This window comes from Pan troglodytes, chromosome 1, assembly GCF_028858775.2.
Source record: "Pan troglodytes isolate AG18354 chromosome 1, NHGRI_mPanTro3-v2.0_pri, whole genome shotgun sequence".
Lineage (NCBI taxonomy): Eukaryota > Metazoa > Chordata > Mammalia > Primates > Hominidae > Pan > Pan troglodytes.
In genome coordinates this window covers 82,621,317-82,645,826 of record NC_072398.2, presented here as the reverse complement: position 1 = coordinate 82,645,826, position 24,510 = coordinate 82,621,317, and the positions used below count along the sequence as shown (strand labels likewise).

The window sequence follows — 24,510 nt, the reverse complement described above, 5'->3', positions numbered from 1 at the left end:
GATGCCAAGCTATTCTGTGCTTTGCCTCTGAACTTGCTCATATTGCCTCCATTTTTGAAATTGTACATAGATAAATCCCCAAAGGAATCATATTTGTTCAATGCTTAGCTGTCTTCCTAGCATTTTACTAAGCTTTTTACTTTCAATGTGGTCCTTACAAAAAGTAGATAGAGCCAGTATTACTGCAACCCCATTTTCCTGACAGCTCACTGAAGAACAGTCACTTGTTCAGAGAATGCAAGTCCCAAATAGTGAAGCTAGGCCAAGTACATGGGCAGACCGAAGAAGGAAAGCCCAGCATCTACCAATCTTTGACCATCAACACTTAGAAGTAAATGACCTGCTTCAGTGACTTCTCATACTCCATCACTTTCCAAATAACATGTAAAACCCATAGCTCCTGCAGCATTTGAGGATATATGCCAAGCACTTTTAAAAACAGTTTTATTTTGAATTGATAAACAATTATTCTATACATATTTGGGTCACAATGTGAGGTTTCAATACACTCATAAATTGTGGAATGATCAAATCAGGCGAATAAGTGTGTCTATCACCTCAAATATTTATCATTTCTTTGTGGTGAGAACATTTAAAATCATATTCTTTAGTTATTTTGAAATATATAATACATTGACCTTGTGAAATACATCTGTTTCTGGGTAAGCTTTAAAGTTTTTTATAATTATTATTATTTTGACCTTTGAGGGCAAAGCTGATGAGGGCAATTGTCACCTTTCTCCAGAAATGGGCACATAAATACAATATTTTTCATGTAATTTCAGAAGATTAAATCTCCTGGTTTAGAAATACTGCTCACTGATTTAGAGGCAATAGTGTGTTTCTTTGCAAAAGCTTATTCCCTATATAGCAGTCTTTTGTGAATATGTGTGTATATCAACAATACAACTTTCTCACTTGGCATTTTCTTTGCAGAAAGGCAGAGTATTGTTAAAATTCCCTTTTCGGAGCCATCTCTTTCTGGATTAAATGAGTTAGTGCAGATAGAATACTTAGATTGGTGGCTTTCCTAAGGTAAACACTAACCATTAACAGCCATTATCCTCATTTCTCTACACTCATGGAACCTTAAATTTGGAAAGGCTATGCCATATCTCTCTAGAAATTCATTTTTTCTGATAGATGGATATCTAGTCCCTGCTTGATTACTTCCCACAACAGGTTGCTTACAACCTCACAGGAAAATCTAATTTAGTGTTAGACAGCATTTGATGACTCTGTGGCATAATCCCCAAAACAACAACTGTTGAACATGTATGTGTCCGTACATTTATCCATCTCTCATGTGTCAGTTTATCCCTATGTTCTTCTATTTGAAAGACTTAAAATCAAGGGTGTATTGGCATATATATCTGCTTCGTAAGCTATATTACCAAGGGAAAAAAGGTCAAGCATCAGCTATAAAGGAAAAAAATAACTTATTTATTACACATCACTCAATTTTCACAAAAATTGTGAAAGAACTTTAAATGAGATGGTAAATCTCACCAAAGATTTTTACACATAGGAAGATCTAAAAAAAAAAGATTACTCAGAATTCACTTTTCTTGAAATCTGTGAAGTAAACAGCATGATCTCTGTTGGTTCCAATCCAGTCCTCTGGTTTCAGAAGGAGGTAGAAGGAGCTGGCATGTGACACCCATATTTGTCCTTTGGTTCTCAGATAAAGATGTGCAGTATGAGGAAGCATCCTGGTTTCTCTTGCACTGGCCAACGGAACATTGTGGTGAGGCTGAGGGGAAGCAAAGGTCATCTGTCTCTGGCACAGTTATGGGCTGCAGTGGTCATCAGACTGACCCTCATTTACCTAGGTATGTAACTTTCCTATCTTGGGGAATCCTAATGGTGGAGGGATGATTTATGCAAAGCAAAGGAAATGCCTCTCCTTTATAACGGTCTGTGGTTAAGTAAAACAAATTTAAAATTATCTTGACAATGTCAAACAATAAGTCACTAACCCAAATAAATAACCCCTTTTAGAAGAAAACCTGACTTCTGTAGAGATTTCAGTTTTATAAAGGAAAAAGCCTGTTATAATCAGAATGTCCAAGCCCAAACCAAAAATAGCACTTACTTTTCAACAGAGGTATCTATCTGTTTTACCCCCCTCTGAGTGTTGTCAGACTACACTTAAAGGATTATGTTCTGTTCTCATTTTAAATTTATTTTTAAAAATTTATTTATTTATTTTTTATTGTGCTCTTTGAAGTGTTTCACTTCGAAGGAATGGTGACAAAAGGGAACTTCATTAAAGGAGAACAATAAGAATATTAAAGAGATAAATGCAGCTTGGTGAACATTTAAAAACCACTAAAGTTATTTAACCTGAGAGGGACATTCACTGGGGGAGGAGGACACTCACGGAGGGAGGAAGAGGAGCAGGATAGCTGTGTTTGACCACAACTCACCATCATATAAAAGATGGAGTCAACACGATGTGTGTTCTTGTTGAGCAAAACAAGTAGTGGATAGAGGCTCCAGGAAGGTCGACTTGGATCTAAATAAGAAGGGATTTCCAACAAGAAGTAATGATCTAAAATGAAACGGTCTGCCTTGTGAAGTAGTAGATTTCCTAATTAAGGAAATATTTAAGCAGAAACTAATGATCATTAATGAGGAGTTTATAGATCAATGGTTCTCAAACTTTAGTATGGCAAGAATCACCCAAAGTCCTTGTTAAATCAGATTATTAGTTCCAACTCCCCAAAATTCCAATTCAACATGTGTGGAGTGGGTCCTCTGAATTTAATTTGCCTTTGCCTAAGTTCTCTGGTGCTGCTGCTGCTGCTACTGCTGGTCTGTGGGTTAATTTTGCATAGCAAGGCTCTGCTAATATATGATGTAAAATTGGACCAGATGGACTCATTTTCCAATTTTGAGAGTCCATGATGATAATGATAGAAAAAACATAGTATGCTGTATGGATTTGGGTATTACCAAAATGAACTTGCTCTGTGAAAATGCATATAAAATAACTTCATGTGTTTACTATGGTAAATAAGATTTCTGTTAGTATCAGTTAATGTTGGTGTAACATACAGCAGTGGTCTCCAACCTTTTTGGCACCAGGGAACAGTTTTGTGGAAGACAATTTTTCCACAGAGTGGGGTGGGGTGGGGATGATTTGGGGAAGATTCAAATGCATTACACTTATTGTGCACTCTATTTCTATTATTATTACATTGTAATATATAATGAAATGATTATCCAATTCACCATCATGTAGAATCAGTGGGAGCCCTGAGCTTGTTTTCCTGAAACTAGATGGTCCCATCTCAAGGGATAGGAGACAGTAACAGATCATTAGATATTAGATTCTCATAAGGAGCATGCAACCTAGATCCTTCACATGTGCAGTCCACAATAGCGTTTGCACTCCTATGAGAATCCAATGCCACCACTGATCTGACAAGAGGCAAAACTCAGGCGGTAATGCAAGCAATGGGCAGTGGCTGCAAATACAGATGAAGCTTTGCTTGCTAGTCCACCACTCACCTCCTGCTGGGCAGCCCAGTTCCTAAAAGGCCACAGACCAGTACCAGTCCATGGCCCACGGATTATGGATCTCTGACACAGAAGGACCAGTAGTAAAAGAAGTTGAACATGGTACTATATATAAATTCTAGTTATAAAATGGGTTTACTGTTAGACTGCACAAATGCAATGCAAAAGCTAAAGTAACCTTTGCATTTCTTGAATCTAAACAATTATTTTCCATTTATTTTCCTTAAATAGAGATTGAGAAATTCAAAGGCAAATATTTCCACGGCGAGAAATATAAAATTTAGAGGGATTTATGGGAAACAGAATCCTCATGACTGGCATTGGAAATTCTGGCTCTGATCTGGCTGTGGTGCTCAGCCACACTGCAAAGCAAGCCTATTTTCTTACAGCTGCATCTTGTTGTTGTGGTAATCCTCCACCTGCATGGAGAGGCACAAAGTATAGGATAACCAAGATTCAGGGGTTATGTTTATGGCTTCCCACTGAAAACACCTTATCTACACACAAGAGACAACAAAGGATTAAGTGTGTTGGCTGGGCCAAATGGATTCCCAGTAATCAGATCAGAAATATTCAGGTCGTTTGCTCTCTGCCAAGATCTCTACTAGTTAACACAGATATATTGTAGATGATTACATGGTTATTAAAAAAATTACATTATAGGACTGCAGGCATTTGTGATCTCATTTATGGTTAAAAAAAACCCCTATATATCTATGGTTATATGTGCATATGCAATTTCAAAAGAGATTCAAGAAACTGTTAACAGTGGCTTCCTCTGGGCATAAAGAATGGATATGCATGTGTGTGTGGGGGTGGTGAGGGGGTTATATATATTTTGTTAACAGATCGAGAGAGAAATTACAATACTTAACTAGTGAAACAAAATATTCAGCAACTTTGATAATTAATTCAGACCATCACTCTGCTACTCCTAATGACAAGGTTTAGAAATATAGCTACAACTGGCAAAGAAGATTTGGGGAGATTTAGAGTGATCTAGATAGGCGGTTTAAATACTGCAAATTTTCCAAACTGTTATTTGACAATGCACTGACTTTGAAGTCTCTGAACAATTTGTGAACAGTAGTTGTGTTCATTTAATGTGGTTAACAAGGGGTATATAGATCAGCTGTTGGCTATGTGCTAAACAATTTCACAATAATTAATTTGTACCAGGGGAGCTAAGACACCAAGGTAATTTACCTAAACCAAGGGTCAGTTTTGTCAATGTGCAAGTCCGCCCTCTGCTGGCCATTCTGGGAAAATCACAGCTATTTTATAGCAACTGTAGTTATCTCTGATGGTCCAGATCATTCTTTCAAGAGTACTTATTATTCACCTACTGTGTGCCAGGTACATTATCATACATGATACAAGTGTCTGTTGTATGATTCTCTTTACTTTTTTGCATGTGTAAAATATTTTATCACTAAAAATATCCAATGTAAAGAGCAAAAAAAGTGAAAAATAATACGACAAATAAAACTATTATTTTAAAGAAATTCTGATAGTAGTTCTTTGAGCCAATTAAATGAGGTTAAATTCCTGTAATCAATAAAATATTATAGCATCTTAAAGCTTGGCATTGCTGAAGAAATTATTTAGTTCAACCCCCATATTTTACAGCCAAGAAAACGGAGGGTCCAAGACATTAATAGCTAGTGTAAAGGAAGGCAGGAAATTACTTAAAAGGCTAGCACTAAAATCGACATCTCCTTCCTAGAAGACTTGCTTACATTTCAACCTAAGAATAAAAGAAATAATCAACTTTTTTTTCTTTTTTCATATGTAAGCAATGATCACTGACTTGACAAAGGAAATGCATAGGGATTAATTTAAATGGTTTGTGTAGAGATATTTATTTAGGGTTCATTCATACAGAAGTAAATTGCTTAAGCCTGAAATTGGATGAGGATACTAGAGAGTGAATTGAGAAGTAAAAGTGAGGGAAGCTGATCCCAGCCCTTTGCAAATTTAAGATTTAGGATCCCCAGCTTGGAAATGGTTATGCTAATTAAGGACTGAAGACTGGCAGAGTTTAGAAGATCAAGAAGGTGAGAGAGCCCAGGAGCACCAGGCACTGCTGGGGATTAGATAGGTAAAGGACAAAGTACTTGATCTTGTGAAGCCTATAGATTAGCAGGAAAAGTACATAATCACACCACCAACGATTGTAAAGTGTTAGTTTTCCAAGTCTTTTTTCTTTTTTTTCTTTTTTCTTTTTTTTTTTTTTGAGACGGAGTCTCTCTGTTGCCCAGGCTGGAGTGCAGTGGCGTGATCTCAGCTCCGCTCACTGCAAGCTCCGCCTCCCGGGTTCACGCCATTCTCCTGCCTCAGCCTCCCGAGTAGCTGGGACTACAGGCTCCCGCCAGCACGCCTGTCTAATTTTGTGTATTTTTAGTACAGACGGGGTTTCACCATGTTAGCCAGGATGGTCTCGATCTCCTGACCTCGTAATACGCCTGCCTCGGCCTCCCAAAGTGCTGGGATTACAGGAGTGGGCCACCGCACCCAGCCTCTAAGTCTTTTTTAAAAAGAGGAACACACACTAAAGTTTACGGAAGAGTTGAAGTTCCCCTTCTTCATGTCTTCTGCCAGTTCACAGGCTAATAACTTCATAGGATTTCCAAATCAACAATGAGGCCCAGGGCATGTTGCAAAGAGCCAGCAACAGGAGGTGATGAAGATACAGAGATGGACAGAAATTCTGGCTCATGCATATTTTCCAGTTCTGTACAATCTTTGAACAGTGATATGCTTGTTTTTTCCAAATGGGCAACTTCTATGTTCTCTCTCTTGCCCTACAGCTCCCCCCAGCACCCCACTTTGAACACACTCTTACTTTATTACAGGTGTTTCTTAGCACCAGACAGGAGACTGGATATTGAACCGTGAGTGAGATGAAGGCTATCCCATAGACATAGTCCTTTTCGTTTGCTTTAATATCATCAAGAAGACCTTGATGGCATCTATATTGAATAACTGGGCAGAGAATAAATTAAATTCAAGATTCAGAGAAGGGTGATGTCAACAAGATGACTGACTAGAGATGCCTGGTGCTCATCCCCACAACCTCCACAAAAAAGAGCAAGGCAACAAATAAACAGCTAAGATTCAACTGGAGTGTTAAAGGGAGAGCAATGGAGTGCAGCAGGGTTGGGGGAGGGGCATATGTGGTGATTGGAAGGCCAAGAGGGCAATGTAGAGGCACCCAGCCTCTATAGCCTTATCTTCCTCACCTGGACCAGCTCAGAGTCAGGAGGGACTTCCCCTTGTGGAGAAAAGGTAATCAGAAAAACCCCACCAGCCCTCATTGCCACCACAAACACCTGCAGTGCTTATAATAGTAGAATCCCATAGTCCTTGCAACCCCAGAGCCCAGTTTTGGAAGCTGTCAGGAATTCACACAGATGCATTGCCCAGGACCAGGACCACAAGGTGTCACTCCACACTTCCACCCACCCTCAGTGAGCCAAACTGTGGAACCATAGAGCCATCTTGAGACCACAGTCACTACTGGAGTGTGCCCTGCTCACCTGCACATCCAGACGGGGAAGTTGTCTGGCAGACTCACGTAGGGAGAACCCTCCACTGAGCCAGCCAAACTACTGCATGCCCTCCCTCAAGTAGAAGAGCCACTGAGGTGCTGAGCAGCTGACATGCCCCTGGGCTGACCAGACAGCCAGGCACCTATGTCTAGGGCTTGAGAAACATCCCAGTGGACTCACTCCCAGAAGACATGGCCTCCAGCCCTGCTCAGTAGCCCAACACCCATGCCCAGGGCCTGAGAAATAGTTCAATAGGTCTGCTCCCAGTAGACCTGTGCTTGGGCTGGCCAAGCAGTCACGTGCCAGTGCCCTGGGCCTGAGAAACAGGTTTGTGGGCCTTCCCTCAGAAGACTCTCAGCCCAGGCCTGTTCTGTAGCCTTGCACTCATGCTCAGGAACTGAAAAACAACCTTGTGGACTCACCCATGGCAGACACAACCCTAGACAGGCTGAGCAGTCATGGACTCACACTCTGAGCCACAAAAATAGCCAAGTAGTCCCACTCTAGGAGAACACACCTCAAAGCCAGCTCTATAGCCACATTCTCATAATTCTGGCCACACTTACAGCCCTGTATTTCCAATCCCAGTGAGCTAGACCCAGAGTTGGCTGGCCCATTTTGTGCAAACATGCATCCCTAGCTTGAGAAACAGCTTGGCAAGTCCATCCCTGGCAAAGCCACATCACTCCCACCACAAACTTACACAGCCTAGGAATACTGATACATTCACAAACATCATTAGTGTAGATTATAACTGAAGAAACTGCATGGAGACTACATTACTGTATCCACCTAGAACCAAAACCAATGCACTCCACCCAACTGACACACCAAGACCCAGCCATATGAATAAGTGTTTCCCTATGAAATTTATGCCACAAAATTGGAAGTGGTGACTGTTCCACCAGATGCATAGAAATCGACTTAGAAACACATCAAACATGGAAAAGCAAGGAAAATAACACCTCCAAAGGAACACAAAAATTCTCCAGACCCAAATCATAAGGAAATATGAAATGCCAGAAAAATAATGTAAAATAATAATTTTAAGGAAACTCAATGAGACACAAGAGATACAGATAGACAATTGAATGAAATCAGGAAAACAACAAAGAGATCAAACAGAAATCTTAGAGCTGAAGAATTCAATTAATGAAGTAAAAAATACAATCAAGAGCTGCAGCAACACACTAGACCAATCAGAAGAAAGAATATCTGAACTTTAAGATAAGTTTTTAAAAATAACTTTGGAAGACAAAAAACATAGAATGAAGAATGCCTATAGGGTTTATGGAACACCATTAAGTGAACAAATATTCACATTAAGGGGATTCCAGAAGGAGAAGAGATGGGAAAAGGTTTAGAAAACATATTTAATGAAATAGATGAAAACTTTCTGAGTCTTGGGAGAGAAATGGACATTCAGACTCAGGAAGCTCAAATATCCCCAAATAGGTTCAACCCAAACAAGTTCTATGCAAGGTAAAATGTAGTCAGATTGTCAAAAGACAAAGAAAAAATTATAAAAACAGCAAGAGAAAAGTGTCAAGTCACATATAAGGGAATCCCCATTAGACTAAAAGCAGATTCCTCAGCAGAAACCTTATAGGCCAGGAGAGAATGGGATGTTATATTCAAAGTACTGAAGACAAAAAAAAACCTGTTAGCAAATAATATTATACCTAGCAAATCTATTCCTCACAAATGAGGAGAAATAAAGTCTTTCTCAGACAAACAAAAACTAAGAAATTACAGTCACTTATCACCACTAGATCACTCTAGTGTTCAGTGGAATCTTACATCTGGAAGTGAAAAGACAATGGCCCCCATCATGAAAACATTTTAAATTGTAAAACTCAGTGGTAGAGCTGATATACACAGAAGAAAGAGAAATAAATAAATTGTCATTACAAAAACCCACCAAACTTCAAAAATAAATAATACTAAAAAAGTAAGGAACAAAGAATATATAAAGCACCCAGAAAACAATCAATAAAAAGACAGGAGTAAGTTCTAACCTATCAATAATTACCTGGAATGTAAACAGATTAAATTTCTTAATGAAAACATGAACTGGCTGAATGAATTTTTTTAAAGACCCAATTATATGCTGCTGACAAGAAACTTATCTCACCTATAGACCCACATAGACCAAAAGTAAAGGGATGGAGATAATCTATGGAAATGGAAAACAAAACTGAGCAGGAGAAGCTATATTTATATCAGGTAAAACAGATTGTAACTCAAAAGCTATAAAAAGAGACAAAGAATGATATTATGTAATAATAAAGGGATCAAATTTAGCAAGAGGATATAACAATTGTACATATAATTGCACCCAACACCAGATCACACAGGTATATAAAGCAAATGTTGTTAGATCTAACAGGAGAGATAGATCCTAATACAATAATAGTTCGGAATTTCAACACCATTCTCAGCATTGAACAGAGCATCTAAACAGAATATTAATAAAAAACATTGAATTTAAACTGCCCCATAGACCAAAGGGGCCTAACAGACATTGACAGAACGTTTCATCCAACAGCTGCAGAATACACATTCTTTTAATCAGCACATGGAACATTCTTTGGGATTGACTATATGTTAAAACACAAAATACATCTTAAAAATTATTTTACTTAAAATTATATCAAGTATATCTGATTACAATGGAATAACTAGAAATCAATAACAAGAGAAACATTTGCAATTATATAAACACATGGAAAGTAAACAGCATCCTCTTGAATGACCAGTGGGTAAAGGAAGAAATTAAGAAAAAAATTAATTTTTTTGAAACAAATTAAAATAGAAACACAACATACCAAAACCTATGCAACACAGCAAAAGTACTATTAAGAGGCAAGTTTATAACAATACATCCCCACATTAAAAAAGCAGAATTATTTCAAACAACCAACCTAACAATGCATCTGAAGGAACTGAAAAGCAAGAACAAAGAAAATACAAAATTGGTAGAAGAAAAGGAATAATAAAGATCAGAGTAAAAAAAAATGAAATTGAGACTAAAAAAATAGAAAGAATTAGCAAAACAAAAAATTGTTTTTTTGAAAAAATAAACAACATTGAAAAACCAGTAGCTAGACTAAGAAAAAAAGAGAGAAGACACAAAATCAGAAATGAAAAAGGAAATGTCCCAGCTGATATGACAGAAATAAAAATGATTATTAAAGACAATTATGAACAACTATATGCCAATAAATTTGAAAACTCAGAGGAAATGGATAAATTCCTAGACAGACACAACCTACTAAGATTGAACCAAGAAGAAATAGAAAGGCTGAACAGGATAATAATTAGTAATAAGATTGAATCAGTAATAAAAAGTATCCCAACAAAAAAAAGTCTAAGACCAGATGGCTTCACTGCTAAATTCTACCAAATTTTAAAGAAGAAATAATACCAATTCTCAAACTATTCCAGAAAATTTAAGAAAATAGTGTATTTTCAAACTCATTCTACAAGGCCAGCATTAGCCATTAGCCTGATACCAAAACCAGACAGACACAAAATGAAAACAAATGAAATGAAAAACAAAATGAAAACTATAGGTAAATATCCTCTATAAACATAGATGCAAAAATTCTAAACAAAATACTAGCAAACCAAATCCAACAATACATTATAATACACCATGACCAAGTGGAATTTATCCCAGGGATGCAAGTTTGATTCAACATACACAAATCAATGAAAGTAATATATCACATTAACAAAATGAAAGACAAATCATTTAATCATCTCAATAGATGCAGAAAAAGCATTTGATGAAATTCAACATATTTTTATAATTAAAACCCAGCAATTAGCTATAGAAAGAAAGTACCTCACACAATAAAGGCCACAACCTGACAAACCCACAGCTAAGATTGTATTCAATGGGGAAAAGTGGAAAGAAAAGCTGAAAGCTTTTCCTGTATAATCTGAGCCAAGACAAGAATGCCTACTTTCACCACTACTATTTAACATAGTACTGGAAGCTCTAACTAGTGCAATAAGGCAAGAGAAAGAAAGAAAGGGCATCAGGCCGGGCACGGTGGCTTATGCCTGTAATCCCAGCACTTTGGGAGGCCAAGGTGGGTGGATCCTGAGGTCAAGAGATCAAGACCACCCTGGCCAATATGATGAAACCCCGTCTCTACTAAAAATACAAAAATTAGCTGGGCTTGGTGGCACGTGCCTGTGGTCCCAGCTACTCGGGAGGCTGAGGCAGGAGCATCACTTGAACCCGGGAGGCGGAGGTTGCAGTGAGCTGAGATCATGTTACTGCACTCCAGCCTGGTGACAGAGTGAGACTCTGTCTCAAAAAGAAAAAAAAAAAAAAAAAAAGAAAGAAAGGAAGGGCATCCAAATTGGAAAGGAGGATGTAAAATTCTGAAAAACCTAAAGATTCTACCAAAAACTCTTAGAAGATGAATTCAGTAAGGTTGCAGAATTAAAAATCCAGTAGCATTTCTACACATGAACAACAAACTAGCTAAAAAGTAAATCAAGAAATCAATTGGATTTACCATAACCACCAAAAAATTCTTAGGAATAAAATTAATCAAGAAAGTAAAAGAGCTCTACAAAAAACACTATAAAACACTGATGAAAGAAATTGAAGAATATATGAAAAAATAGAAAACATATTATGTTCATAAACTGGAAGAATTAATATTAAAATTAGTTACAAGGAATTCAAACATCAATAGCAAAAAAGCAAATAATCCGATTATAATATGGGCAAATGCTCTGAGCAGACATTTCTCAAAAGAAGACACAAAAATGGCCAACAAATATATGAAAAAATGTTCAACATCACTAGTCATCAGGGTTATGCAAATCAAAACCACAGTGAGATATCATCTCACCCTAGTTAAAATGGCTATTATTAAAAAAAAACTAACAAATGTTAGTGAGGATGCAGAGAAAAGATAAATCTTATACGCCATTGGTGGAAATGTAAACTAGCACAGCCACTATGGACAACAGTATAGAAGTTCCTCAAAAAACTACAGATAGAACTATTATATGATATAGCAATCCCTCCAGTTGGCATTTATTCAAATAAATGTGAATCAGTATGCCAAAAGGACATCTGCATCCCACATTCATTGCAGCACTATTCACAATAGCCAAGATCTGGAATCAACCCAAGTGTCTAACAATAGATGAATGAAGAAAGAAAATGGGGCATATATACACAATGGAATACTATTCAACCCTAAAAAAGAATGCAATCTTGTCATTCATGGCAACATGGATGAAACTGGAGGACATTAAATGAAATAAACCAGGAATGGAAAATTAAACACTGCATGTTGTTACTCATATGTAAGATATAATCTCATCTCTCATATAATCTCATAGAAGTAAAAAAATAGAACGGAAGCTACTAGAGGCTGGGAAGGGTAGAGGGGTGAGGGAATAGGGAGAGATTTCTTAAAGGATACAACATTACAGCTAGGTAGGAGTAATCATTTCTAATGTTCCATAGCACTGTTGGATGACTATCGTTGACAATAACATATAGTCTCAAATAGCTATAAGGAGTATATTGAATGTTTCTGACACAAAGAAATGACAAATGTTTGAGATAATGGATATGCTAATTACCCTAATCTAATCACTATACCTTGTATATATCCAAACATTACTATGTACCCCATAAATTATGTAACTATTACATGTCAATTAAAATTTTTTTAATTAAAAAGTTCAGTATTAAAAAAGATTCAGTCATGTAAACTATGCTCCAAAGCCTCCAAAAGGTATTCATGATACCCTTTAGGATGCAACTACTTTGTCTCAGTTGATGTGATTATAAGAACTTAGAAAGTTCTTATAAAGCAGTTTTCCATGTATTATAACTCATGCACTTCACCAATGAGACAATGTTGAAGAGGACCACTCAGTATTTATTGGCCCTTACTTTACAGATAATTCTAACCATGGGTTGTCTGATTTGACAGGCCAGAACCACAAGTGAGAAGGGAAATACTGCTGGCTGCAGATTCAGTGACAAGAGCTATAATAATGAACAACACAGGGAGGAGTCATTAAAACTGCATTACAGCATTTGAGCAGTAATTAAGGTGCTTAATGATCAGAATAAGCAATAAAAAAGGTTGTTATGTTCGTTGCACACTGTTTAAGAAATGAGACAAGAGCTTAATCAATTTTAGAAATATTTTAATCAAAACAAGGTGAAAAAGTAAAGAAATTGTAAAAGAAGTATTTTCTTAACTGTATAAATGTAAGTTTCCTCAACATCCTGATAATATGACAGTGCCAGACAAATGAGACTTTGCTATATGCTATATGATTGTGTGCCAATCATCACCATTATGTGAAATTCAGCTAAATATCTCAGAACAAAGAGAACCAGGGGTTGTTGTGATAAATGCTAGATCAGAGCTGAGAATGAGTCCCCAGAGCCAGCTTTTATAGGTGCCTCTGTCATGTGCTAGTGTAGACAGGCTGTGCTTAAGGCCCTACAGTGGAAAGACAGGTGAAGACGTTTCCAGTGGAAGACCAGAGCTTTGCCTTCCTGGCTTTTTACTTTTCTTAGTATGAGATCAACCTTATATAGGGGGAGTGAAGGAAGAGAAAAGGAGGAGGAAAAGGAGAACCCTGGAGTCCAAATCTTTCCTAGAGACCATTTTTTAACACATCTGTAGAAACAGAAGGGGAAAAAAGAGTATTCAATAACATTTTCCAGAATGAATAAATGGATAAGTAAATGAAGTGAGACAAATACTAATATGAGCCATCTTCCCCAGTTTTGAAGATTTCTCAACTCTCAATGACAGTGAGAGCTTAGCGACAACCTTCCCAAAACATCCATTTCTGTCAGAATAGTGATCAAACCCAATGTGAAAGAATTCACAGAAATAGCTGCCACTTTTTAACACCGTAGCACTGTGGAGAATGTTGGTGTCATCTTTGCCAAATAACACACCTTCTCATTTCCTTTCTTTGAAGATTCTGTGAATATCACTGATAACCAGATATTCCTATACAATTAGGTATTCCCACTTCATGTGGAAAAAGTGACTTTGGTTGTTGTTGTTAATGCAGCCATCGGGAGCTGTAATGCCAACAAGGAAATTCCAAACTCTCTGGGCCACCTGAGTGTTAAAAGGTAACACAGTTAAAAGGAATGAATTCTTGTGGCTTCCTTTTTGCTACTGCCAGCCACCTTGAACCAAAGGAGCATTAAAATTGAGTCAGTTTAAATGAAAGAATGGGTCAATTACAACCAAAATTACTGTTCACTAACTTTGTTTAAAATAATTTTTTTATCCAGATAAATTTTATTTAGCTTAAAGGCAATAACAGGGACACACTTTCCTTTTTTAAAATTATTTTTGGAGAATTTAGAAAGGCCCGAAAAGCCTAAAAAATTGTTATCAAGGGTGGGAAACTCATTCATAACAATTTTTACAAAACTGAGAGACTCCCCCATCCTGGTACACACTTTCTGGGCTCTCCCACAGCACAAAACCAGGATAGTCCAGAATCAGCCGCCAGCATCAGCATCACTCCAGGGCCCTGGGTTCCATTTAGAACTTGTACTAAAATTATTTTGGGGATGAGATTTCTCCTTCATTCTTTTTCTTTTTATCTATTTTGTGGAACAGACAGTAATTGAGGAGCCAGAGAAGGAAAAACATGCCATTCTCAGCAATTCTCTTTAAAAATATAGGAATAAAAACTCCCATTTATATTGTTAACAGGGAAAGAAAAAAGTCAGGTCTTCATTTTCTTTCTAGAACTCTTCTCTTAGGTCCTTTCAATTAGCTTTGGAGAAGCTCAGAACTCGCACTCCCACGCTTTTACTTTCCTGGAACTATACTCCTTGGCCTTTCCTAAACCTTTCCTTATCCTGTGTTTGCCTTCATAGGACTGAACACAGTCTGGTCCTCCATGGAGAGGATGGCTGACATGGTCCAGAGAATAGAGGCCACAGGGAAAAGTAGGGTCCTTCACCACAGGCAATTACTGAATTTATGGGCTTAGGGGTGTGTGGTCAAATCCATAAGTCAGATTTTAGATAGAACTTCTAATGTCAGGAAGGCAGTTTTCAGGAATGCTAAAAAAAAAAAAAAAAAAAAAAAGAAAAAGACAGAATAGAAAACTCCTTATTGCAGACACTTACTCTGCCCTTGGTTTTTATATTCAGGTATAATTTGACTATCTTACAAGCCAAGAGAAAACTTTTTTCATAATGCAGAAACGATAGAAATAAAGAAGAAATTCACTTATGAAACAAATATGAGTGCTTACTGTGTTCTGGGAACTATGTGGAGGAAGTTAGCCTGATTGCCCCAGGTAGTGTAATAAATGTGGTTCAGCATTTGAACCTACCAGATGCCAAAGCCAGTGTCCTTTGCTGTACATCATACTGTCTTCCACTGATGCTCAACTGATGTTTTTCAGGAGTTTATAAACTGAAATATTTAAAACCCTACCAATGTGACATGTTTTTTCTTTATTGCTGATTGCTTGCTGAAGCAAGCAAATTGTTCTATTGTACATAGGCAAAAGACGTATTTTTCTAACTACATTTATAAATATTTATAACAGAATGCCTTCTTGCAAGTTGTTTTCTTAATGTAATTTACAAATTGCATATTACAATGAGTGAAGCCAGAAATATTTTTCAATCAAACTGTATTTCCTAATGTGAAAATGTTTATCATCTTGATCCATTTAAACTATTTGAATAAAAGAATATGCATGTTAAAGAATTTTCAGTTAAAAGCCTTTCTTTGAAAGATTAGTATCATATACATCATCAAGTCCCAATTTCTGGCTCACAAGTAGAATCTGAGGTAATAATAATAAAAATATATTTTAACATTATAAAAGATTTGAGAAAGCATCTGTAATTTTATCAATCTTATTGAGCGTGTTAGTGTCATTCAAATATATCTGGTTCTCTTTCTGATCACATAGTAGGATTTAGCTTCCCTCTCCCCTTTGGAGTTGACATGCCAATGTGACTTGCTTTGGCCAAATAAATATAAGTAGAAGTGACATATTTCACTTCCATGTACAATCTTTTAGATACAGTACCAACCGTATCTTTCCTCTGCCAACATTGAGACAATTAAGGAAGGATGTGTAAAGATGGAACCTTCTTCAGCCGGGGTACCAAAATGATTACAATGAGCAGAGTCTGATCGGGTAGCATGAGCTTTTGTTGTGAGTCACTGATATATAGGTATTGTTTGTTACCATAGCATAACCTAGCTTATCCTGACTGATATACTGACACAACCAATGGTTTCTGTTTCTTCATGTTCCCATCCACACTTTGTCCATATAGACATAGAGTTTTTACATGGACATAATAGTATATAATACACTTTGCTTTGTTGTACACTTTTCAAAATATTATATTATAAACATTTCCCCAGCTTTTTCATGGACAGCATATTTATAATTTTAATAGTTATAAAACAGCCTACCATATTAATATTCAACTACTTATTAATTGTTCATTATTTGATCTTTTTATACATATAGCATTTTTTCTTTTTCAAAAGTATTTTCTTGGGCTAAAGAAAATAAATAAATGTTTTTCTTTCAGTTTTGTAGTAAGGCATTTTACAGTCAAACTTACCCTTTTCTTGAAATTGGTGCAAGAATTTTAGTACTAATGAAATTAAGAAAAGATATTCATGCTTTTCTCTTTATTTTGTCGTCCTTTGAAATTATGGTGCTAATTAGTTTAAAAGATAATACCCAGAATATTCTGGAACCACATCCAAAAAGATATCTTTCTGAGATTAAATCAGGTCACACTCTAAACCTGACACCCTGATAAAATAAATTACTTGATCATAGAATTTTTTTACTTACTATACAAGTTTGTGCCCCAAAGACAGATGAATTGTTCTTGCTGAGATTAAATTAGCAGTGTTTCATCCTCATGCTGAAGAAGAGCCGCAGTATTTCTATAGACTCTTTTATTAGTGATAAATATGTTTATACCACATTAATCCTTATGAAACCCAGGCTGGTTATTCTGCCAAGGGGAAAAAAAAAAAAACTCTGCTTTCTTCACTTTACAGTGATTATTTTTTGATGAATAATTTTATTTCTTTTCACACATAGACTATATATCTGAGGTTGTCTTCCACTTTTATGCACCCAGTATTTTATATTTATCTAACACTGTTTTCGAAGGCACTCAAAGGGCTTTTTAAGTATTATTCCATAAAACACTTATAGAATGATGAAGTCAGCACTTTACACAAACATTGGAAACAGCCAAAGCCACCATTTGTGAAATGTTTAACTACTGCTAAGGTTTCTTCTCTTTTCCTTCTCCTGTTCTTTCCTTTCTCTTTCTCTCCCATCTTATGAATTATTTTCAGTTTTCCCTTAAGTTTCAGTGACACCACCACCAACACCCTGACAATAAAGATGAGGACTGGATAGACAGGTGGGGCACTTTTTTCTCCTAATGCTCACTAATTTACGAGTGCCAATTATAGACTAGAGACCTACTGACCCTATCTGATCGGCAGCTGCACAATGATTCCCCAAGCTTGAAATTATCTCCAGCTTCGAGATGAGGAAACTCAGTGTCTAAATGGTGCTCCTGAGCAATTCTGAGCGAGCCTGCATTGGTCACGTAATCTTTCTAACACCAGATTCTTATGTCTAAAATGAAGCTAGTCATTCCTGTTTTACCATTCTCAAAGAGTGGCGAGGAGAATCAGATGAATAATGTATGCAAAAGTGCTTTGAAATTGTCTAGGTGAATACAAAGCCACATCAGTCTAATAAAATATAAATGATCATATTGTTAAACACCCTATCACTGCAGGAGAAACCAAAATATTTATTTTAAAAGCCTATTTCTCCAAATGAGAAATCTTATATCCTACTGCAGGAGAAGAGGATGTGGCAGAAAAACCTATTATTTTGATAAATATATCGAAGATATTTTGTGCTGAAAGGCATTTTTCGTAAACAAAAACAATTGTTCTTTAGAGGCCCAGTTCTTAAGTAGTTTTGTGCCACCTGCCCCAGGTACTCCCAGCAGCTCTCAGGCACAGGATTTGCCTGCCAGAAGTCCTGGCTTCAATTCTTGGGTTACTTCTCTTGTGACTTTGAGAAAAATTACCCTATTGTTTGAAGTCGGCTTCACAGATAAAGTGACAATACCAACAACGTGCATGCCTAAGGATCGAGTGCAAAATTGTACATTGAAAACACTGCATAAATTAAACAATAAACCAGCCCTCATAGCATCTATTTCCATAAACTCAAAACAAGATTTTAACAAGAATGCCACTAGCTGACTCAGGTACATTTCTAAGTGAAAAAGAATTTGATCACCATCATATGTTAGTAACAAGAAAAGTATTCAACCATCATAGCTGATAGGAATGTGGAGGTCAAGTTTGCCTTCATTTTACAGATGACGACTTTGGGATGGGGAAGAGACTCAGCCTGTGTTGTAGGTGAGACTTGTTGCAGAGCCTCACTAGAAAGGAGTTCAACAGCTCAGGGTTCCTCCACTTTGCCCAGCCTCACCCTGAGCCAACTGCCCACATCAGCCCTCCCACTTCTTGCCCGTAACTCACTTTTCAGCCCACCCCTCTTCCCCCTGAGCACCCACCAACGAGGCTCTAAATTCACAAGTGAACTTTCAACTGCCAAAGCCAATAGGCACTTTCTGATTTTAGTCTTTCTTTAGCATCTGCCACATAAATGCTCCTACCTTCTTTACACTCTCTCTTCCTTGTTCATTGGTGTTCCCATAGTTGCCTGATTTCCTCCTACCATTCTTGTCATACCTAGTTTACTGATTTTCTGAGTCTTTTTCCTCTGTCCACCATCAAATATTGGTGTTTATATATTCATTTTCACACTTACTTAGACCTTAGTTCATGCCAGGCACTGCTGTCTTATAAATATACATTCATTTTATATAACACATGACAACTTTAGAAAATAGATTGGGGAAACTGAGGCACAGGAAGGCTGATCAATTTGGTGTGCTGCTTCCTACCATGTTATGCCATCTCTGAGATTACTAGAGCTCCCCTTGTGGCCCTCCTGGCTCCTGACTCAGCCTATTCTCATGAGGTATGGTCTTAGTATGATCTGTATCCCAAATTTGTATGTCTAGACTTGACCCTTCTCTTGAACATCACATTCCAACAGCACATTGGATATGATAATCTGCATTTACCACCACAAGCATCACAAATGTAATGGCATCCAAACTGAATTCATCATCTCTCCATCCCCAACTTGCCCATTACTCTGTCTTGTTATCTCAGGTGTGTGACGTTGGACAAATATCTTAGTGCTCTGGGCCTCAGTTTCTTCATCTGTATAATTACCAGGTTGAATTAAATAATCTCCATGAATGTTTTTACTTTAACATTATTTAATTCTCTAAACTTCATGTCCCTGCACTGTCTCCAGGTTTTACTCTCTCTCTCTCCCTTTTAGACTTCCTTTATTCATTCATCAATTCTAAAAGCAATAATTGAGCATATTCTGTAAGCCAAACACAGGGCAGGACACTTGTTGAATAAAATAAGACCCCTGACCTCAGAACTGGAGAGAGGAATGTGAGTGAAGAAAGGCAGTTCATACACTCCAACAGGGTGGCCATTGTTGTCACATGTGTCCAAACAGAGGCCTGGAGGTTGGAGGGGTCACCACTGAGCCAGCCACCAAATCAGAGCCTGCCACCCAGCTCGTTGCTTCATTCTCCCTTTCTTCCACAACCAAGCAATCCAGCAGTGCCTGAGCTCTGTATCTCTGCCTCCTAAATGCCAGTGTTGTCTGCCGCCTCCATCTTTGCACGCCCTTACCTTCACTTGTCACTTACCCCCTTTCATTCTGATCACGTTTACTGCTTGATCTTTTCTCCACTATTTATAGGGCGATATTTCTAAAACCCCAACCTGACCATGGCACTGTCTTGTTTGAAAGCCTCCAGTGATGCTTCATGTCAGTAAGAAAAGTCTTCCTTATGACAAATACCACCTTTGCCAGCAGGCCCCTGGGAACCTGTCCTCTCTCAGCACCTTGGCTTTTGTGCTGCACTCTGAGAATGGTTTAAGGACCTGTGGTTCCCTGCACATGGGTCTACTGTGGCTCACTTCTGTGCCTGTGCATGTGCAGATTCCTCAGTTGTTCTGACTCTTATCCATGTGATAAATTTCTATTGATTCTTAGAAACCTAGCTCAGATAACATCTCTTTTGAAAATCTTCTCTGTTCCTGCCTCTCTTGAAGTTATACATTTTTATTTCTTGTGACACTTCCATTTCTTAAATGTATTTCTGTTACTGCCTATAACATACTGCATTGTAATTATTGCTTAATGCTTGTCTCCCAACTAGAGCATTGAGTTTGTTAGGTTTGGACGGTGCCAGGTTAATATTTGTTCCTTTAGCAATGCCTGGAGAGCAGCCTATACTAGGCTCACAGTAAAGGTTTGTTGACTGGATGACTGAGGGAAAAGCCACAAAAGCAAGGACTGGAGTATGTTAGAACATCCCTACAAGAGTCCAAAATCTGAAGTGACAACAATGCAGGCAGTTTTGGCTACATCATTGGCATAAAAAGAAAGGACAGCAGAAAGCAGCTCCAGGATTTGGAGTGAGAGGTGATGGTCCACTCCCATACATGCTGAACCCTTCTGCACCTTCTCTTCTCACATGCATCTGTGTTTGCCCCAGGAGATGCATCAGATCACACTGGACTCTTTAGACACACCTACAGAGCAATGTCAGCCACCTTCTCCCAGTGTTTTACTATTTGCTATTTAAGGACAGCATCAGGAAATGGAAATCTGTTTATGCAGCAAGATAGGTCTGTGAAGGCAGATAATTGACTGACTCGGGCCCTTAAATATATAATTCGAAAAATAAATCTTCTGCAAATGGAGGGTGTTCCGAAGGCTTTGTATGTTTCAGAAGGGATGGGCAATGTTTAATTTGTTGTCTTCCATTTCTCATGTCCTCCCCTTGCCTCAAGTTAGCTTCCTGGGAAATTCTCCAAACATCAGGCAGAAGCTGTTCTATGGTGGCCCTTGGGTGAGCAGGGTAGAGAGTGCTTCAGCCAGCAATCTTTTTTGCTTGTTCATTCAGGTAGGCATCAAGCCAGAAAGACAGGTTGACCCCAGCTGTAATGAGTTAAGCCTTTTGTAGAAGCCTCATCTTCTCTGTGTGTTTTGTAGCAGAGATGGGCTAGCGTTTTGCCACTACTACAAATACTACAGCCACAAAACCAGAACTCTGATACCAGAAAACTGCTAAAATCAATAGCCTTCTTTATTATAGAGGGTCAGCTTCTGGATTTCCTGTGCATTATGCAGCCATGAGTGAAGCCCAGCCCCACCCTCTTCCACCCTCCCCACCATCTCCCACCGGCACCCAACATACACTCAAGGCTCTGGCCTCCATAGGACAACAGTGACCACCTTGTTGAAGTATATGAGCTGCCTTTCTTCACTTACCTTCTCCCCAATGGAAATTCTTATTTTATTCAACCATATATCCTCAGGGCTCAGACCAGGGATTGGCCCATTGAATATGCTCAATTATTGCTTATAGAATTGATGAATGGATAAAGAACATTTAAAAGGGAGAGAGATAGAGAGTAAATCCCAGAGACAGTGCAGGGACAAGAGGTTTAGAGAATTAAAGAATACTAAAGTAAGAATGTTTATGGAGATTACTTAGTTTAACCCATTATTTATACACATAAGAGAACTGAAGCCCAGAGAGATAAAGAGATTTGTCCAAGAACATTCATATGGTCAGCAGTTGTTTACATTTCAAGGGAGTAAATGTAAATCATTTAGGTCCTAAGCCAATTCTTTCCCCCTTCCCTCCCTGTAACCACTGTTTCTCAATGAAGGATGAAGGTCCATAGAATTAATAATTTCATCTATACCCCTAATATTTATTGAGCCTCTATCATGTGCCAGGCCCTGTTCTAGGATCTAGGAATAGGGAAATACACAAAACCAACAAAAGCCCTTATGTTTCTGGAGCTTACAGATTCTGGCGAAAGAGGTTTATATAAAGTAAAATAGACAATTATATAGTTAGAAGAGATTGTAACATGGGAAAGAAAAGGGGGTAATAAGAAAGAGGAAGAGCAGGGGGCCAGAAAGGGACTTGGAAAGTGGCATTTGAGAAAGAGCGAAGACTTGAAGGTAGAGAGGGTGCATTGGCACTATTTAGGGGAAGGATGCCTAGGTCCAGGGAAAATCAAGGGCAAAAGCCCTGAGTCAGGAGTGTGCCTGGCATGTCTGAGGTGTGGCATGTTCAGTGTGTGCAAGGGGAAGAAGTGAAGGGTGAGGTCATTGAGAGAGAGAGAGAGAGCAAGAGAGAGCAAGAGAGCCAGTTAAACTGTGAAGCTCCTCGTGGGCCACTGTAAGCAGCCTGACTTACTCTGTGAGATGAGAAGCCACTGGGAGGCTTGGAGCAGATGAGTGACTTATGAGTTCAGCAGATAACTCTGACTGCTATGTTTTGAAGAGATTATAGGTGGAAATAAGACGAGAAGTCTTCTCCCAATGGAAGGTCTTTTCTCGATCGAAGGGTTCCTGGCCTCACGGGCTTCCGGGAATGAAGCCGTGGGCCGCAGTGGCGAGTGTTACAGCTAGATTAGAGAAACCCGCGGACCCAAAGAGGGTGCGGTGGCAAGATTTATTAGAGCAAAAGCAAAAGTAAAATGAAAGCAAAAGTAAAGCTTCCACGTGGTGGAAGGGGACTTGGAAGGGTTGCCGTTTTTTTGCTTCTGTGTCTTATGCTTATGTCCCCTTATGACCCCTCCTCTTTTCCTTTTTCTGTCCTACATAACTAGCTTATTTTCAATCCACTTGTGGGTTGACGGGCCTGATTGGTTAAAAACATCAGGCTGCAGCTAGAGCTTAAACTCCCTATATGATTGGTTGAAGTTTCAATCCCTTAGCTTGCAGCTGTGACTCATTTTGGCTTAGGGGAAAGTCCCCTTAGGGAAGTTCCTATTGGCCCAGGAAGTCCAGCCAACTTAGCCACTTAGTCCCTCACAAAGGGTGAAAGCAATAGGCCCAGTAATGAGACTGTTGTGCTAATTCAGGAGAGAGAAGATGGGGCTTGGGCAGGGTGGTGGCAGTGGGGGTTGAGAAGTGGTCAGATGCCGCATATTTGTGGAACAGCTGGTAAGATTTGCTGATAGACTGGATGTGAGATATGAGAGAAACAGGAATTAAGGATAATTCCAAGGCTTTGGCCTGAGCAGCTGTTAGGAATTGAGACTGGAGACAGTTCCTCCCTTGGGAGGGAAGATCAGGAGCTCCGTTTTGACTGTTAAGTTTGAAATAACACATTTAAAGGTCTAGTATATAAATCCATATACATGGCAGAGAACTGGACGAGAGTTATTAGTGTAGATGTCGTCAGCATAGGAAAGATCTTAGAGCCTTGTTTAAGACTGGTTACTATCACCAAGGGGTGAGAAGAAGGCCAAAGGGCTTAGCAGTGGGGCTCTCCAACATTTAGAGACTGGGAAATGCAGAACCAAGGAGAGTGAGAACAAACAGACAAGGAGGTAAGAGAGTCGGGAAAGTGTGGTGTCCTGGAAGTGCGCAAAGAAAGTACGCCAAGGGGAGCCATTTACCAATGGTGTGAGACAAACACTGCTGATAGGAAAAAAAAAAAAAAAGAGGATGGCTGGGATCTGGGTGTAGACTTAGCAGTGAGGATGTTCTTGATGCTCTTGACAAGAGTCATTTATGTGGAGAAGGGAGAACAAAAGCCTACTGAATACAATGGGGAGAGAAGGAGAGAATTAGAGACAACTATGAGCACCAGCAGTTATTTCAAGGAGTTTAGCTAAAACAGGAGCAGAGAAATTGGAAGGTGAGTTGATCAGAAAACAATGGAGGTCAACAAATGTATTTAGCTTTTTGTTTTTGATGAGAGAAATAAAAGCATGTTTGTCTACTGATGGAAATGATCCAGTAGAAAATAGAAGGTTTTGGATGTGCCTGTAAGTAAAAATGTGAGAGTGACAGTCTTTTCATTCAATAAAATCCAATTCAGTTCGACCCAATTCAATTCAACTCACTTCAATTCAATTTCAACAAATATTTATTGAGAATTTAACCTTGGCAAAGCACTATTCTTTATGGATACATTTGTGAACAACATAGGCAGAGAACATTGTCAATGTCTGGCAGGGGAAGTCAAATAATAAGTAACAAACATAACAGGTAAGTACATTATATAGGATGTTAGAAGATAATAAATACTAGGGAGAGGAAAATGTAGAGCAAGCTGCTACTGAGGATTAGGGTCACCAGGCATGAGTTGCAATTTTAAATAGTGTGGTCAGTGTGGGCCTTATTGAGAAGTCAAAGAGTCAGCTATGTCCACATCATTGAAAGAGCA

General features: G+C 38.3%; 1 long non-coding RNA gene across 1 annotated transcript; it reads right to left on the bottom strand.

Annotated features, from left to right (window-relative positions):
- Positions 1 to 427: 427 nt before the first annotated feature.
- Positions 428 to 22,858, bottom strand: LOC107974170 (uncharacterized). The gene is made up of 3 exons (XR_001716723.4): positions 22,528 to 22,858; positions 2,430 to 2,518; positions 428 to 1,753 (listed from the first exon to the last, which is right to left on the bottom strand). It is a non-coding gene; the product is annotated as an uncharacterized LOC107974170 (long non-coding RNA).
- Positions 22,859 to 24,510: the final 1,652 nt, after the last annotated feature.